The sequence below is a fragment of the Anomaloglossus baeobatrachus genome, unplaced genomic scaffold (assembly GCF_048569485.1).
Source record: "Anomaloglossus baeobatrachus isolate aAnoBae1 unplaced genomic scaffold, aAnoBae1.hap1 Scaffold_336, whole genome shotgun sequence".
NCBI classification, from domain to species: Eukaryota; Metazoa; Chordata; class Amphibia; order Anura; family Aromobatidae; genus Anomaloglossus; species Anomaloglossus baeobatrachus.
The window spans coordinates 100,427-114,355 of NW_027442736.1; the positions used below are offsets into that span (position 1 = coordinate 100,427).

The 13,929-nt window shown below is 35.7% G+C and overlaps 9 non-coding genes across 9 annotated transcripts; all 9 read right to left on the bottom strand.

Annotated features, from left to right (window-relative positions):
- Nucleotides 1-940: 940 nt before the first annotated feature.
- TRNAV-AAC (transfer RNA valine (anticodon AAC)) lies at nt 941-1,013 on the bottom strand. Its single transcript has one exon. It is a non-coding gene; the product is annotated as a tRNA-Val (tRNA).
- A 177-nt stretch (nt 1,014-1,190) lies between these two features.
- TRNAV-AAC (transfer RNA valine (anticodon AAC)) lies at nt 1,191-1,263 on the bottom strand. Its single transcript has one exon. It is a non-coding gene; the product is annotated as a tRNA-Val (tRNA).
- Nucleotides 1,264-3,377: 2,114 nt separating this feature from the next.
- Nucleotides 3,378-3,450, bottom strand: TRNAV-AAC (transfer RNA valine (anticodon AAC)). The gene has a single exon. It is a non-coding gene; the product is annotated as a tRNA-Val (tRNA).
- A 176-nt stretch (nt 3,451-3,626) lies between these two features.
- On the bottom strand, nt 3,627-3,699 carry TRNAV-AAC (transfer RNA valine (anticodon AAC)). Its single transcript has one exon. It is a non-coding gene; the product is annotated as a tRNA-Val (tRNA).
- A 1,500-nt stretch (nt 3,700-5,199) lies between these two features.
- Nucleotides 5,200-5,272, bottom strand: TRNAV-CAC (transfer RNA valine (anticodon CAC)). The gene has a single exon. It is a non-coding gene; the product is annotated as a tRNA-Val (tRNA).
- Nucleotides 5,273-8,094: 2,822 nt separating this feature from the next.
- TRNAV-AAC (transfer RNA valine (anticodon AAC)) lies at nt 8,095-8,167 on the bottom strand. Its single transcript has one exon. It is a non-coding gene; the product is annotated as a tRNA-Val (tRNA).
- A 177-nt stretch (nt 8,168-8,344) lies between these two features.
- TRNAV-AAC (transfer RNA valine (anticodon AAC)) lies at nt 8,345-8,417 on the bottom strand. The gene has a single exon. It is a non-coding gene; the product is annotated as a tRNA-Val (tRNA).
- A 2,257-nt stretch (nt 8,418-10,674) lies between these two features.
- On the bottom strand, nt 10,675-10,747 carry TRNAV-UAC (transfer RNA valine (anticodon UAC)). The gene has a single exon. It is a non-coding gene; the product is annotated as a tRNA-Val (tRNA).
- A 1,012-nt stretch (nt 10,748-11,759) lies between these two features.
- TRNAV-CAC (transfer RNA valine (anticodon CAC)) lies at nt 11,760-11,832 on the bottom strand. Its single transcript has one exon. It is a non-coding gene; the product is annotated as a tRNA-Val (tRNA).
- Nucleotides 11,833-13,929: the final 2,097 nt, after the last annotated feature.

Below are 13,929 nucleotides of genomic sequence, written 5' to 3' on the forward strand. Positions count from 1 at the left end.
AAGCAGAATTGATGACCACCACACTTTAAATCCTGTGAAATCCTGCAAAGTAATGGCAATTAGAGATGAGTTTTAAATGCCAGGAAAAAAAAAAATTCGTAGTTCTGTTGGTTATGGAAGCTAAAACATCCCGTCATTCGGCAACAAAGCCAAGAACTTCAAGTATTGTAGTTGGATAAGGTATTATTTCAACACCAAGAACAGACTGGTTTTACTGGGGATTAAACCCAGGACTTTCTGCGTGTTAAGCAGACTTGATGACCACTACACTATGAATCTTAATAAAAAGTTACTGTGTATTGGCTAGCAGAGCAGAATTGTGACTGACGGGGCCTTTTTATTGCTGAAGGAAAGTATTTTTGGTAATGAAACATTTACAATTTTTATTACATATTTTACCAGTTTTATTCCTACAAAGGGATATTGCTTAAATTGAAGTTTGCATTGAATGTGTTACTTTTTTCTACACAGTTTAATCGTTTGCTTTTGTATTTATGGAAACTATAAATTTTGAAACAAACAGGATTGTTATAATATGGGATTATGTTTTCTTCTAAAATGTTCAATAAAAAAGAAACCCAAAATCGTAGTTCTCCTTGTGATAGAAGCCAAAATGTATTGTCATTTGGCAACGAAACCAAGAATTTCATACTTTACAGGTTGATAGGAAATTACTTCAACACCGAAAACAGATTGGTTTCATTGGGTATTGAACCCAGAACGTTCTGCATTTGAAGCAGACTTGATGACCACCACACTTTAAAACCTGTGATTCCTGCAAAGTAATGGCAATTAGAGACGAAATTTGACTGCCAGGAAAAAAAAAAAATTCGTAGTTCCGTTGGTTATGGAAGCTAAAACATCCCGTCATTCGGCAACAAAGCCAAGAACTTCATGTATTGCAGTTGGATAGGGTATTATTTCAACACCAAGAAGAGACTGGTTTCACTGGGGATTGAACCCAGGACCTTCTGCGTGTTAAGCAGACGTGATAACCACTACACTATGAAACCTGTGAAATCCTGCAAAGCAATGGCAATTGGAGACGAGTTTTGACCCCCAGGGAAAAAAAAAAAAAATTCAAAGTTCTGTTGGTGATGGAAGACAAAACATCCAGTTATTCGGCAACAAAGCCAAGAACTTCATTTATTGTAGTTTGATAGGGTATTATTTCAACACCAAGAAGAGACTGGTTTCACTGGGGATTGAACCCAGGACCTTCTGCGTGTTAAGCAGACGTGATGACCACTACACTATGAAACCTGATGAAAAGTTACTGTGTATTGGCTAGCAGAGCAGAATTGTGACTGACGGGGCCTTTTTATTGCTGAAGGAAAGTATTTTGGTAATGAAACATTTACAATTTTTATTACATATTTTACCAGTTTTATTCCTACAAAGGGATATTGCTTAAATTGAAGTTTACATTGAATGTGTTACTTTTTTCTACACAGTTTAGTCGTTTGCTTTTGTATTTTCGGGAACTATATATTTTTAAACAAACAGGATTTTTATAATATGGGATTATGTTTTCTGCTAAAATGGACAATAAAAAAGAAACCCAAAATAGTAGTTCTCTTTGTGATGGAAGCCAAAATGTATTGTCATTTGGCAACGAAACCAAGAAATGTATATATTACAGGTTGATAGCAAATTACTTCAACAGCGAAAACAGATTGGTTTCACTGGGGATTGAACCCAGGACCTTCTGCGTGTGAAGCAGACGTGATGACCACTACACTATGAACCCTGTGAAATCCTGCAAAGCAATGGCAATTGAAAACGAGTTTTGACAGCAAGGGGAAAAAAATTATTAGTTCTGTTGGTGATGGAAGCCAAAACATCCCATCATTCGGCAACAAAGCCAAGAAATTCATATATTGTAGTTTGATAGGGTATTATTTCAACACCAAGAACAGATTGCTTTTACTGGGGATTGAACCAGTGTTAAGCAGACGTGATGACTACTACACTATGAAACCTTCTGGAAAGTTACTGTGTATTGGCAAGCAGAGCAGAATTGTAACTGATGGGGCCTTTTTATTGCTGAAGAAAAGTGTTTTTGGTAATGAAACATTTACAATTTTTATTACATATTTTACCAGTTTTATTCCTACAAAGGGATATTGCTTAAATTGAAGATTACATTGAATGTGTTACTTTTTTCCACACAGTTTAATCGTTTGCTTTTGTATTTATGGGAACTATAAATTTTGAAACAAACAGGATTGTTATAATATGGGATTATGTTTTCTGCTAAAATGTTCAATAAAAAAGAAACCCAAAATCGTAGTTCTCCTTGTGATAGAAGCCAAAATGTATTGTCATTTGGCAACGAAACCAAGTATTTCATACTTTACAGGTTGATAGGAAATTACTTCAACATCGAAAACAGATTGGTTTAACTGGGTATTGAATCCAGAACGTTCTGCATATGAAGCAGAATTGATGACCACCACACTTTAAATCCTGTGAAATCCTGCAAAGTAATGGCAATTAGAGATGAGTTTTAAATGCCAGGAAAAAAAAAAATTCGTAGTTCTGTTGGTTATGGAAGCTAAAACATCCCGTCATTCGGCAACAAAGCCAAGAACTTCAAGTATTGTAGTTGGATAAGGTATTATTTCAACACCAAGAACAGACTGGTTTTACTGGGGATTAAACCCAGGACTTTCTGCGTGTTAAGCAGACTTGATGACCACTACACTATGAATCTTAATAAAAAGTTACTGTGTATTGGCTAGCAGAGCAGAATTGTGACTGACGGGGCCTTTTTATTGCTGAAGGAAAGTATTTTTGGTAATGAAACATTTACAATTTTTATTACATATTTTACCAGTTTTATTCCTACAAAGGGATATTGCTTAAATTGAAGTTTGCATTGAATGTGTTACTTTTTTCTACACAGTTTAATCGTTTGCTTTTGTATTTATGGGAACTATAAATTTTGAAACAAACAGGATTGTTATAATATGGGATTATGTTTTCTTCTAAAATGTTCAATAAAAAAGAAACCCAAAATCGTAGTTCTCCTTGTGATAGAAGCCAAAATGTATTGTCATTTGGCAACGAAACCAAGAATTTCATACTTTACAGGTTGATAGGAAATTACTTCAACACCGAAAACAGATTGGTTTCATTGGGTATTGAACCCAGAACGTTCTGCATTTGAAGCAGACTTGATGACCACCACACTTTAAAACCTGTGATTCCTGCAAAGTAATGGCAATTAGAGACGAAATTTGACTGCCAGGAAAAAAAAAAAATTCGTAGTTCCGTTGGTTATGGAAGCTAAAACATCCCGTCATTCGGCAACAAAGCCAAGAACTTCATGTATTGCAGTTGGATAGGGTATTATTTCAACACCAAGAAGAGACTGGTTTCACTGGGGATTGAACCCAGGACCTTCTGCGTGTTAAGCAGACGTGATAACCACTACACTATGAAACCTGTGAAATCCTGCAAAGCAATGGCAATTGGAGACGAGTTTTGACCCCCAGGGAAAAAAAAAAAAATTCAAAGTTCTGTTGGTGATGGAAGACAAAACATCCAGTTATTCGGCAACAAAGCCAAGAACTTCATTTATTGTAGTTTGATAGGGTATTATTTCAACACCAAGAAGAGACTGGTTTCACTGGGGATTGAACCCAGGACCTTCTGCGTGTTAAGCAGACGTGATGACCACTACACTATGAAACCTGATGAAAAGTTACTGTGTATTGGCTAGCAGAGCAGAATTGTGACTGACGGGGCCTTTTTATTGCTGAAGGAAAGTATTTTTGGTAATGAAACATTTACAATTTTTATTACATATTTTACCAGTTTTATTCCTACAAAGGGATATTGCTTAAATTGAAGTTTACATTGAATGTGTTACTTTTTTCTACACAGTTTAGTCGTTTGCTTTTGTATTTATGGGAACTATATATTTTTAAACAAACAGGATTTTTATAATATGGGATTATGTTTTCTGCTAAAATGGACAATAAAAAAGAAACCCAAAATAGTAGTTCTCTTTGTGATGGAAGCCAAAATGTATTGTCATTTGGCAACGAAACCAAGAAATGTATATATTACAGGTTGATAGCAAATTACTTCAACAGCGAAAACAGATTGGTTTCACTGGGGATTGAACCCAGGACCTTCTGCGTGTGAAGCAGACGTGATGACCACTACACTATGAACCCTGTGAAATCCTGCAAAGCAATGGCAATTGAAAACGAGTTTTGACAGCAAGGGGAAAAAAATTATTAGTTCTGTTGGTGATGGAAGCCAAAACATCCCATCATTCGGCAACAAAGCCAAGAAATTCATATATTGTAGTTTGATAGGGTATTATTTCAACACCAAGAACAGATTGCTTTTACTGGGGATTGAACCAGTGTTAAGCAGACGTGATGACTACTACACTATGAAACCTTCTGGAAAGTTACTGTGTATTGGCAAGCAGAGCAGAATTGTAACTGATGGGGCCTTTTTATTGCTGAAGAAAAGTGTTTTTGGTAATGAAACATTTACAATTTTTATTACATATTTTACCAGTTTTATTCCTACAAAGGGATATTGCTTAAATTGAAGATTACATTGAATGTGTTACTTTTTTCCACACAGTTTAATCGTTTGCTTTTGTATTTATGGGAACTATAAATTTTGAAACAAACAGGATTGTTATAATATGGGATTATGTTTTCTGCTAAAATGTTCAATAAAAAAGAAACCCAAAATCGTAGTTCTCCTTGTGATAGAAGCCAAAATGTATTGTCATTTGGCAACGAAACCAAGAATTTCATACTTTACAGGTTGATAGGAAATTACTTCAACACCGAAAACAGATTGGTTTAACTGGGTATTGAATCCAGAACGTTCTGCATATGAAGCAGACTTGATGACCACCACACTTTAAAACCTGTGATTCCTGCAAAGTAATGGCAATTAGAGACGAAATTTGACTGCCAGGAAAAAAAAAAAATTCGTAGTTCTGTTAATTATGGAAGCTAAAACATCCCGTCATTCGGCAACAAAGCCAAGAACTTCATGTATTGCAGTTGGATAGGGTATTATTTTAACACCAAGAACAGACTGGTTTTACTGGGGATTAAACCCAGGACCTTCTGCGTGTTAAGCAGACGTGATGACCACTACACTATGAAACCTGTGAAAACCTGTTGATAGCAAATTACTTCAACAGCGAAAACGGATTGGTTTCACTGGGGATTGAACCCAGGACCTTCTGCGTGTGAAGCAGACGTGATGACCACTACACTATGAAACCTGTGAAATCCTGCAAAGCAATGGCAATTGAAAACGAGTTTTGACCGCCAGGGGAAAAAAATGATTAGTTCTGTTGGTGATGGAAGCCAAAACATCCCATCATTCGGCAACAAAGCCAAGAACTTCATATATTGTAGTTTGATAGGGTATTATTTCAACACCAAGAACAGATTGCTTTTACTGGGGATTGAACCAGTGTTAAGCAGACGTGATGACTACTACACTATGAAACCTTCTGGAAAGTTACTATGTATTGGCAAGCAGAGCAGAATTTAGCCAAAATGTATTGTCATTTGGCAACGAAACCAAGAATTTCATACTTTACAGGTTGATAGGAAATTACTTCAACACCGAAAACAGATTGGTTTCACTGGGTATTGAACCCAGAACGTTCTGCATATGAAGCAGACTTGACGACCACCACACTTTAAAACCTGTGATTCCTGCAAAGTAATGGCAATTAGAGACGAAATTTGACTGCCAGGAAAAAAAAAAATTCGTAGTTCTGTTGGTTATGGAAGCTAAAACATCCCGTCATTCGGCAACAAAGCCAAGAACTTCATGTATTGCAGTTGGATAGGGTATTATTTCAACACCAAGAACAGACTGGTTTTACTGGGGATTAAACCCAGGACCTTCTGCGTGTTAAGCAGATGTGATGACCTTCTACGTGTTAAGCAGACATGATGACCACTACACTATGAATCCTGATGAAAAGTTACTGTGTATTGGCTAGCAGAGCAGAATTGTGACTGACAGGGCCTTTTTATTGCTGAAGGAAAGTATTTTTGGTAATGAAACATTTACAATTTTTATTACATATTTTACCAGTTTTATTCCTACAAATGGATATTGCTTAAATTGAAGTTTACAATGAATGTGTTACTTTTTTCTACACAGTTTAGTCGTTTGCTTTTGTATTTATGGGAACTATATATTTTTAAACAAACAGGATTTTTATAATATGGGATTATGTTTTCTGCTAAAATGGACAATAAAAAAGAAACCCAAAATAGTAGTTCTCTTTGTGATGGAAGCCAAAATGTATTGTCATTTGGCAACGAAACCAAGAAATGTATATATTACAGGTTGATAGCAAATTACTTCAACAGCGAAAACAGATTGGTTTCACTGGGGATTGAACCCAGGACCTTCTGCGTGTGAAGCAGACGTGATGACCACTACACTATGAACCCTGTGAAATCCTGCAAAGCAATGGCAATTGAAAACGAGTTTTGACAGCAAGGGGAAAAAAATTATTAGTTCTGTTGGTGATGGAAGCCAAAACATCCCATCATTCGGCAACAAAGCCAAGAAATTCATATATTGTAGTTTGATAGGGTATTATTTCAACACCAAGAACAGATTGCTTTTACTGGGGATTGAACCAGTGTTAAGCAGACGTGATGACTACTACACTATGAAACCTTCTGGAAAGTTACTGTGTATTGGCAAGCAGAGCAGAATTGTAACTGATGGGGCCTTTTTATTGCTGAAGAAAAGTGTTTTTGGTAATGAAACATTTACAATTTTTATTACATATTTTACCAGTTTTATTCCTACAAAGGGATATTGCTTAAATTGAAGATTACATTGAATGTGTTACTTTTTTCCACACAGTTTAATCGTTTGCTTTTGTATTTATGGGAACTATAAATTTTGAAACAAACAGGATTGTTATAATATGGGATTATGTTTTCTGCTAAAATGTTCAATAAAAAAGAAACCCAAAATCGTAGTTCTCCTTGTGATAGAAGCCAAAATGTATTGTCATTTGGCAACGAAACCAAGTATTTCATACTTTACAGGTTGATAGGAAATTACTTCAACATCGAAAACAGATTGGTTTAACTGGGTATTGAATCCAGAACGTTCTGCATATGAAGCAGAATTGATGACCACCACACTTTAAATCCTGTGAAATCCTGCAAAGTAATGGCAATTAGAGATGAGTTTTAAATGCCAGGAAAAAAAAAAATTCGTAGTTCTGTTGGTTATGGAAGCTAAAACATCCCGTCATTCGGCAACAAAGCCAAGAACTTCAAGTATTGTAGTTGGATAAGGTATTATTTCAACACCAAGAACAGACTGGTTTTACTGGGGATTAAACCCAGGACTTTCTGCGTGTTAAGCAGACTTGATGACCACTACACTATGAATCTTAATAAAAAGTTACTGTGTATTGGCTAGCAGAGCAGAATTGTGACTGACGGGGCCTTTTTATTGCTGAAGGAAAGTATTTTTGGTAATGAAACATTTACAATTTTTATTACATATTTTACCAGTTTTATTCCTACAAAGGGATATTGCTTAAATTGAAGTTTGCATTGAATGTGTTACTTTTTTCTACACAGTTTAATCGTTTGCTTTTGTATTTATGGGAACTATAAATTTTGAAACAAACAGGATTGTTATAATATGGGATTATGTTTTCTTCTAAAATGTTCAATAAAAAAGAAACCCAAAATCGTAGTTCTCCTTGTGATAGAAGCCAAAATGTATTGTCATTTGGCAACGAAACCAAGAATTTCATACTTTACAGGTTGATAGGAAATTACTTCAACACCGAAAACAGATTGGTTTCATTGGGTATTGAACCCAGAACGTTCTGCATTTGAAGCAGACTTGATGACCACCACACTTTAAAACCTGTGATTCCTGCAAAGTAATGGCAATTAGAGACGAAATTTGACTGCCAGGAAAAAAAAAAAATTCGTAGTTCCGTTGGTTATGGAAGCTAAAACATCCCGTCATTCGGCAACAAAGCCAAGAACTTCATGTATTGCAGTTGGATAGGGTATTATTTCAACACCAAGAAGAGACTGGTTTCACTGGGGATTGAACCCAGGACCTTCTGCGTGTTAAGCAGACGTGATAACCACTACACTATGAAACCTGTGAAATCCTGCAAAGCAATGGCAATTGGAGACGAGTTTTGACCCCCAGGGAAAAAAAAAAAAAATTCAAAGTTCTGTTGGTGATGGAAGACAAAACATCCAGTTATTCGGCAACAAAGCCAAGAACTTCATTTATTGTAGTTTGATAGGGTATTATTTCAACACCAAGAAGAGACTGGTTTCACTGGGGATTGAACCCAGGACCTTCTGCGTGTTAAGCAGACGTGATGACCACTACACTATGAAACCTGATGAAAAGTTACTGTGTATTGGCTAGCAGAGCAGAATTGTGACTGACGGGGCCTTTTTATTGCTGAAGGAAAGTATTTTTGGTAATGAAACATTTACAATTTTTATTACATATTTTACCAGTTTTATTCCTACAAAGGGATATTGCTTAAATTGAAGTTTACATTGAATGTGTTACTTTTTTCTACACAGTTTAGTCGTTTGCTTTTGTATTTATGGGAACTATATATTTTTAAACAAACAGGATTTTTATAATATGGGATTATGTTTTCTGCTAAAATGGACAATAAAAAAGAAACCCAAAATAGTAGTTCCCTTTGTGATGGAAGCCAAAATGTATTGTCATTTGGCAACGAAACCAAGAATTTTATATATTACAGGTTGATAGCAAATTACTTCAACAGCGAAAACAGATTGGTTTCACTAGGGATTGAACCCAGGACCTTCTGCGTGTGAAGCAGACGTGATGACCACTACACTATGAAACCTGTGAAATCCTGCAAAGCAATGGCAATTGAAAACGAGTTTTGACAGCCAGGGGAAAAAAATTATTAGTTCTGTTGGTGATGGAAGCCAAAACATCCCATCATTCGGCAACAAAGCCAAGAACTTCATATATTGTAGTTTGATAGGGTATTATTTCAACACCAAGAACAGATTGCTTTTACTGGGGATTGAACCAGTGTTAAGCAGACGTGATGACTACTACACTATGAAACCTTCTGGAAAGTTACTGTGTATTGGCAAGCAGAGCAGAATTGTAACTGATGGGGCCTTTTTATTGCTGAAGAAAAGTGTTTTTGGTAATGAAACATTTACAATTTTTATTACATATTTTACCAGTTTTATTCCTACAAAGGGATATTGCTTAAATTGAAGATTACATTGAATGTGTTACTTTTTTCCACACAGTTTAATCGTTTGCTTTTGTATTTATGGGAACTATAAATTTTGAAACAAACAGGATTGTTATAATATGGGATTATGTTTTCTGCTAAAATGTTCAATAAAAAAGAAACCCAAAATCGTAGTTCTCCTTGTGATAGAAGCCAAAATGTATAGTCATTTGGCAACAAAACCAAGAATTTCATACTTTACAGGTTGATAGGAAATTACTTCAACACCGAAAACAGATTGGTTTCACTGGGTATTGAATCCAGAACGTTCTGCATATGAAGCAGACTTGATGACCACCACACTTTAAAACCTGTGATTCCTGCAAAGTAATGGCAATTAGAGACGAAATTTGACTGCCAGGAAAAAAAAAATTCGTAGTTCTGTTGGTTATGGAAGCTAAAACATCCCGTCATTCCGCAACAAAGCCAAGAACTACATGTATTGCAGTTGGATAGGGTATTATTTCAACACCAAGAACAGACTGGTTTTACTGGGGATTAAACCCAGGACCTTCTGCGTGTTAAGCAGACGTGATGACCTTCTACGTGTTAAGCAGACATGATGACCACTACACTATGAATCCTGATGAAAAGTTACTGTGTATTGGCTAGCAGAGCAGAATTGTGACTGACAGGGCCTTTTTATTGCTGAAGGAAAGTATTTTTGGTAATGAAACATTTACAATTTTTATTACATATTTTACCAGTTTTATTCCTACAAAGGGATATTGCTTAAATTGAAGTTTACATTGAATGTGTTACTTTTTTCTACACAGTTTAGTCGTTTGCTTTTGTATTTATGGGAACTATATATTTTTAAACAAACATGATTTTTATAATATGGGATTATGTTTTCTGCTAAAATGGACAATAAAAAAGAAACCCAAAATAGTAGTTCTCTTTGTGATGGAAGCCAAAATGTATTGTCATTTGGCAACGAAACCAAGAATTTTATATATTACAGGTTGATAGCAAATTACTTCAACAGCGAAAACAGATTGGTTTCACTGGCGATTGAACCCAGGACCTTCTGCGTGTGAAGCAGACGTGATGACCACTACACTATGAAACCTGTGAAATCCTGCAAAGAAATGGCAATTGAAAACGAGTTTTGACAGCCAGGGGAAAAAATTATTAGTTCTGTTGGTGATGGAAGCCAAAACATCCCATCATTCGGCAACAAAGCCAAGAACTTCATATATTGTAGTTTGATAGGGTATTATTTCAACACCAAGAACAGACTGGTTTTACTGGGGATTAAACCCAGGACCTTCTGCGTGTTAAGCAGACGTGATGACCACTACACTATGAAACCTGTGAAATCCTGTTGATAGCAAATTACTTCAACAGCGAAAATGGATTGGTTTCACTGGGGATTGAACCCAGGACCTTCTGCGTGTAAAGCAGACGTGATGACCACTACACTATGAAACCTGTGAAATCCTGCAAAGCAATGGCAATTGAAAACGAGTTTTGACCGCCAGGGGAAAAAAATTATTAGTTCTGTTGGTGATGGAAGCCAAAACATCCCATCATTCGGCAACAAAGCCAAGAACTTCATATATTGTAGTTTGATAGTGTATTATTTCAACACCAAGAACAGATTGCTTTTACTGGGGATTGAACCAGTGTTAAGCAGATGTGATGACTACTACACTATGAAACCTTCTGGAAAGTCACTGTGTATTGGCAAGCAGAGCAGAATTGTAACTGATGGGGCCTTTTTATTGCTGAAGAAAAGTATTTTTGGTAATGAAACATTTACAATTTTTATTACATATTTTACCAGTTTTATTCCTACAAAGGGAAATTGCTTAAATTGAAGTTTACATTGAATGTGTTACTTTTTTCTACACAGTTTAATCGTTTGCTTTTGTATTTATGGGAACTATAAATTTTGAAACAAACAGGATTGTTATAATATGGGATTATGTTTTCTGCTAAAATGTTCAATAAAAAAGAAACCCAAAATCGTAGTTCTCCTTGTGATAGAAGCCAAAATGTATTGTCATTTGGCAACGAAACCAAGAATTTCATACTTTACAGGTTGAAAGGAAATTACTTCAACACCGAAAACAGATTGGTTTCACTGGGTATTGAACCCAGAACGTTCTGCATATGAAGCAGACTTGATGACCACCACACTTTAAAACCTGTGATTCCTGCAAAGTAATGGCAATTAGAGACGAAATTTGACTGCCAGGAAAAAAAAAAAATTCGTAGTTCCGTTGGTTATGGAAGCTAAAACATCCCGTCATTCGGCAACAAAGCCAAGAACTTCATGTATTGCAGTTGGATAGGGTATTATTTCAACACCAAGAAGAGACTGGTTTCACTGGGGATTAAACCCAGGACCTTCTGCGTGTTAAGCAGACGTGATGACCACTACACTATGAAACCTGTGAAATCCTGTTGATAGCAAATTACTTCAACAGCGAAAACGGATTGGTTTCACTGGGGATTGAACCCAGGACCTTCTGCGTGTGAAGCAGACGTGATGACCACTACACTATGAAACCTGTGAAATCCTGCAAAAGCAATGGCAATTGAAAACGAGTTTTGACCGCCAGGGGAAAAAAATTATTAGTTCTGTTGGTGATGGAAGCCAAAACATCCCATCATTCGGCAACAAAGCCAAGAACTTCATATATTGTAGTTTGATAGGGTATTATTTCAACATCAAGAACAGATTGCTTTTACTGGGGATTGAACCAGTGTTAAGCAGACGTGATGACTACTACACTATGAAACCTTCTGGAAAGTTACTGTGTATTGGCAAGCAGAGCAGAATTGTAACTGATGGGGCCTTTTTATTGCTGAAGAAAAGTGTTTTTGGTAATGAAACATTTCCAATTTTTATTACATATTTTACCAGTTTTATTCCTACAAAGGGATATTGCTTAAATTGAAGTTTACATTGAATGTGTTACTTTTTTCTACACAGTTTAGTCATTTGCTTTTGTATTTATGGGAACTATATATTTTTAAACAAACAGGATTTTTATAATATGGGATTATGTTTTCTGCTAAAATGGACAATAAAAAAGAAACCCAAAATAGTAGTTCCCTTTGTGATGGAAGCCAAAATGTATTGTCATTTGGCAACGAAACCAAGAATTTTATATATTACAGGTTGATAGCAAATTACTTCAACAGCGAAAACAGATTGGTTTCACTAGGGATTGAACCCAGGACCTTCTGCGTGTGAAGCAGACGTGATGACCACTACACTATGAAACCTGTGAAATCCTGCAAAGCAATGGCAATTGAAAACGAGTTTTGACAGCCAGGGGAAAAAAATTATTAGTTCTGTTGGTGATGGAAGCCAAAACATCCCATCATTCGGCAACAAAGCCAAGAACTTCATATATTGTAGTTTGATAGGGTATTATTTCAACACCAAGAACAGATTGCTTTTACTGGGGATTGAACCAGTGTTAAGCAGACGTGATGACTACTACACTATAAAACCTTCTGGAAAGTTACTGTGTATTGGCAAGCAGAGCAGAATTGTAACTGATGGGGCCTTTTTATTGCTGAAGAAAAGTGTTTTTGGTAATGAAACATTTACAATTTTTATTACATATTTTACCAGTTTTATTCCTACAAAGGGATATTGCTTAAATTGAAGATTACATTGAATGTGTTACTTTTTTCTACACAGTTTAATCGTTTGCTTTTGTATTTATGGGAACTATAAATTTTGAAACAAACAGGATTGTTATAATATGGGATTATGTTTTCTGCTAAAATGTTCAATAAAAAAGAAACCCAAAATCGTAGTTCTCCTTGTGATAGAAGCCAAAATGTATAGTCATTTGGCAACGAAACCAAGAATTTCATACTTTACAGGTTGATAGGAAATTACTTCAACACCGAAAACAGATTGGTTTCACTGGGTATTGAACCCAGAACGATCTGCATATGAAGCAGACTTGATGACCACCACACTTTAAAACCTGTGATTCCTGCAAAGTAATGGCAATTAGAGACGAAATTTGACTGCCAGGAAAAAAAAAATTCGTAGTTCTGTTGGTTATGGAAGCTAAAACATCCCGTAATTCCGCAACAAAGCCAAGAACTACATGTATTGCAGTTGGATAGGGTATTATTTCAACACCAAGAACAGACTGGTTTTACTGGGGATTAAACCCAGGACCTTCTGCGTGTTAAGCAGACGTGATGACCTTCTACGTGTTAAGCAGACATGATGACCACTACACTATGAATCCTGATGAAAAGTTACTGTGTATTGGCTAGCAGAGCAGAATTGTGACTGACAGGGCCTTTTTATTGCTGAAGGAAAGTATTTTTGGTAATGAAACATTTACAATTTTTATTACATATTTTACCAGTTTTATTCCTACAAAGGGATATTGCTTAAATTGAAGTTTACATTGAATGTGTTACTTTTTTCTACACAGTTTAGTCGTTTGCTTTTGTATTTATGGGAACTATATATTTTTAAACAAACATGATTTTTATAATATGGGATTATGTTTTCTGCTAAAATGGACAATAAAAAAGAAACCCAAAATAGTAGTTCTCTTTGTGATGGAAGCCAAAATGTATTGTCATTTGGCAACGAAACCAAGAATTTTATATATTACAGGTTG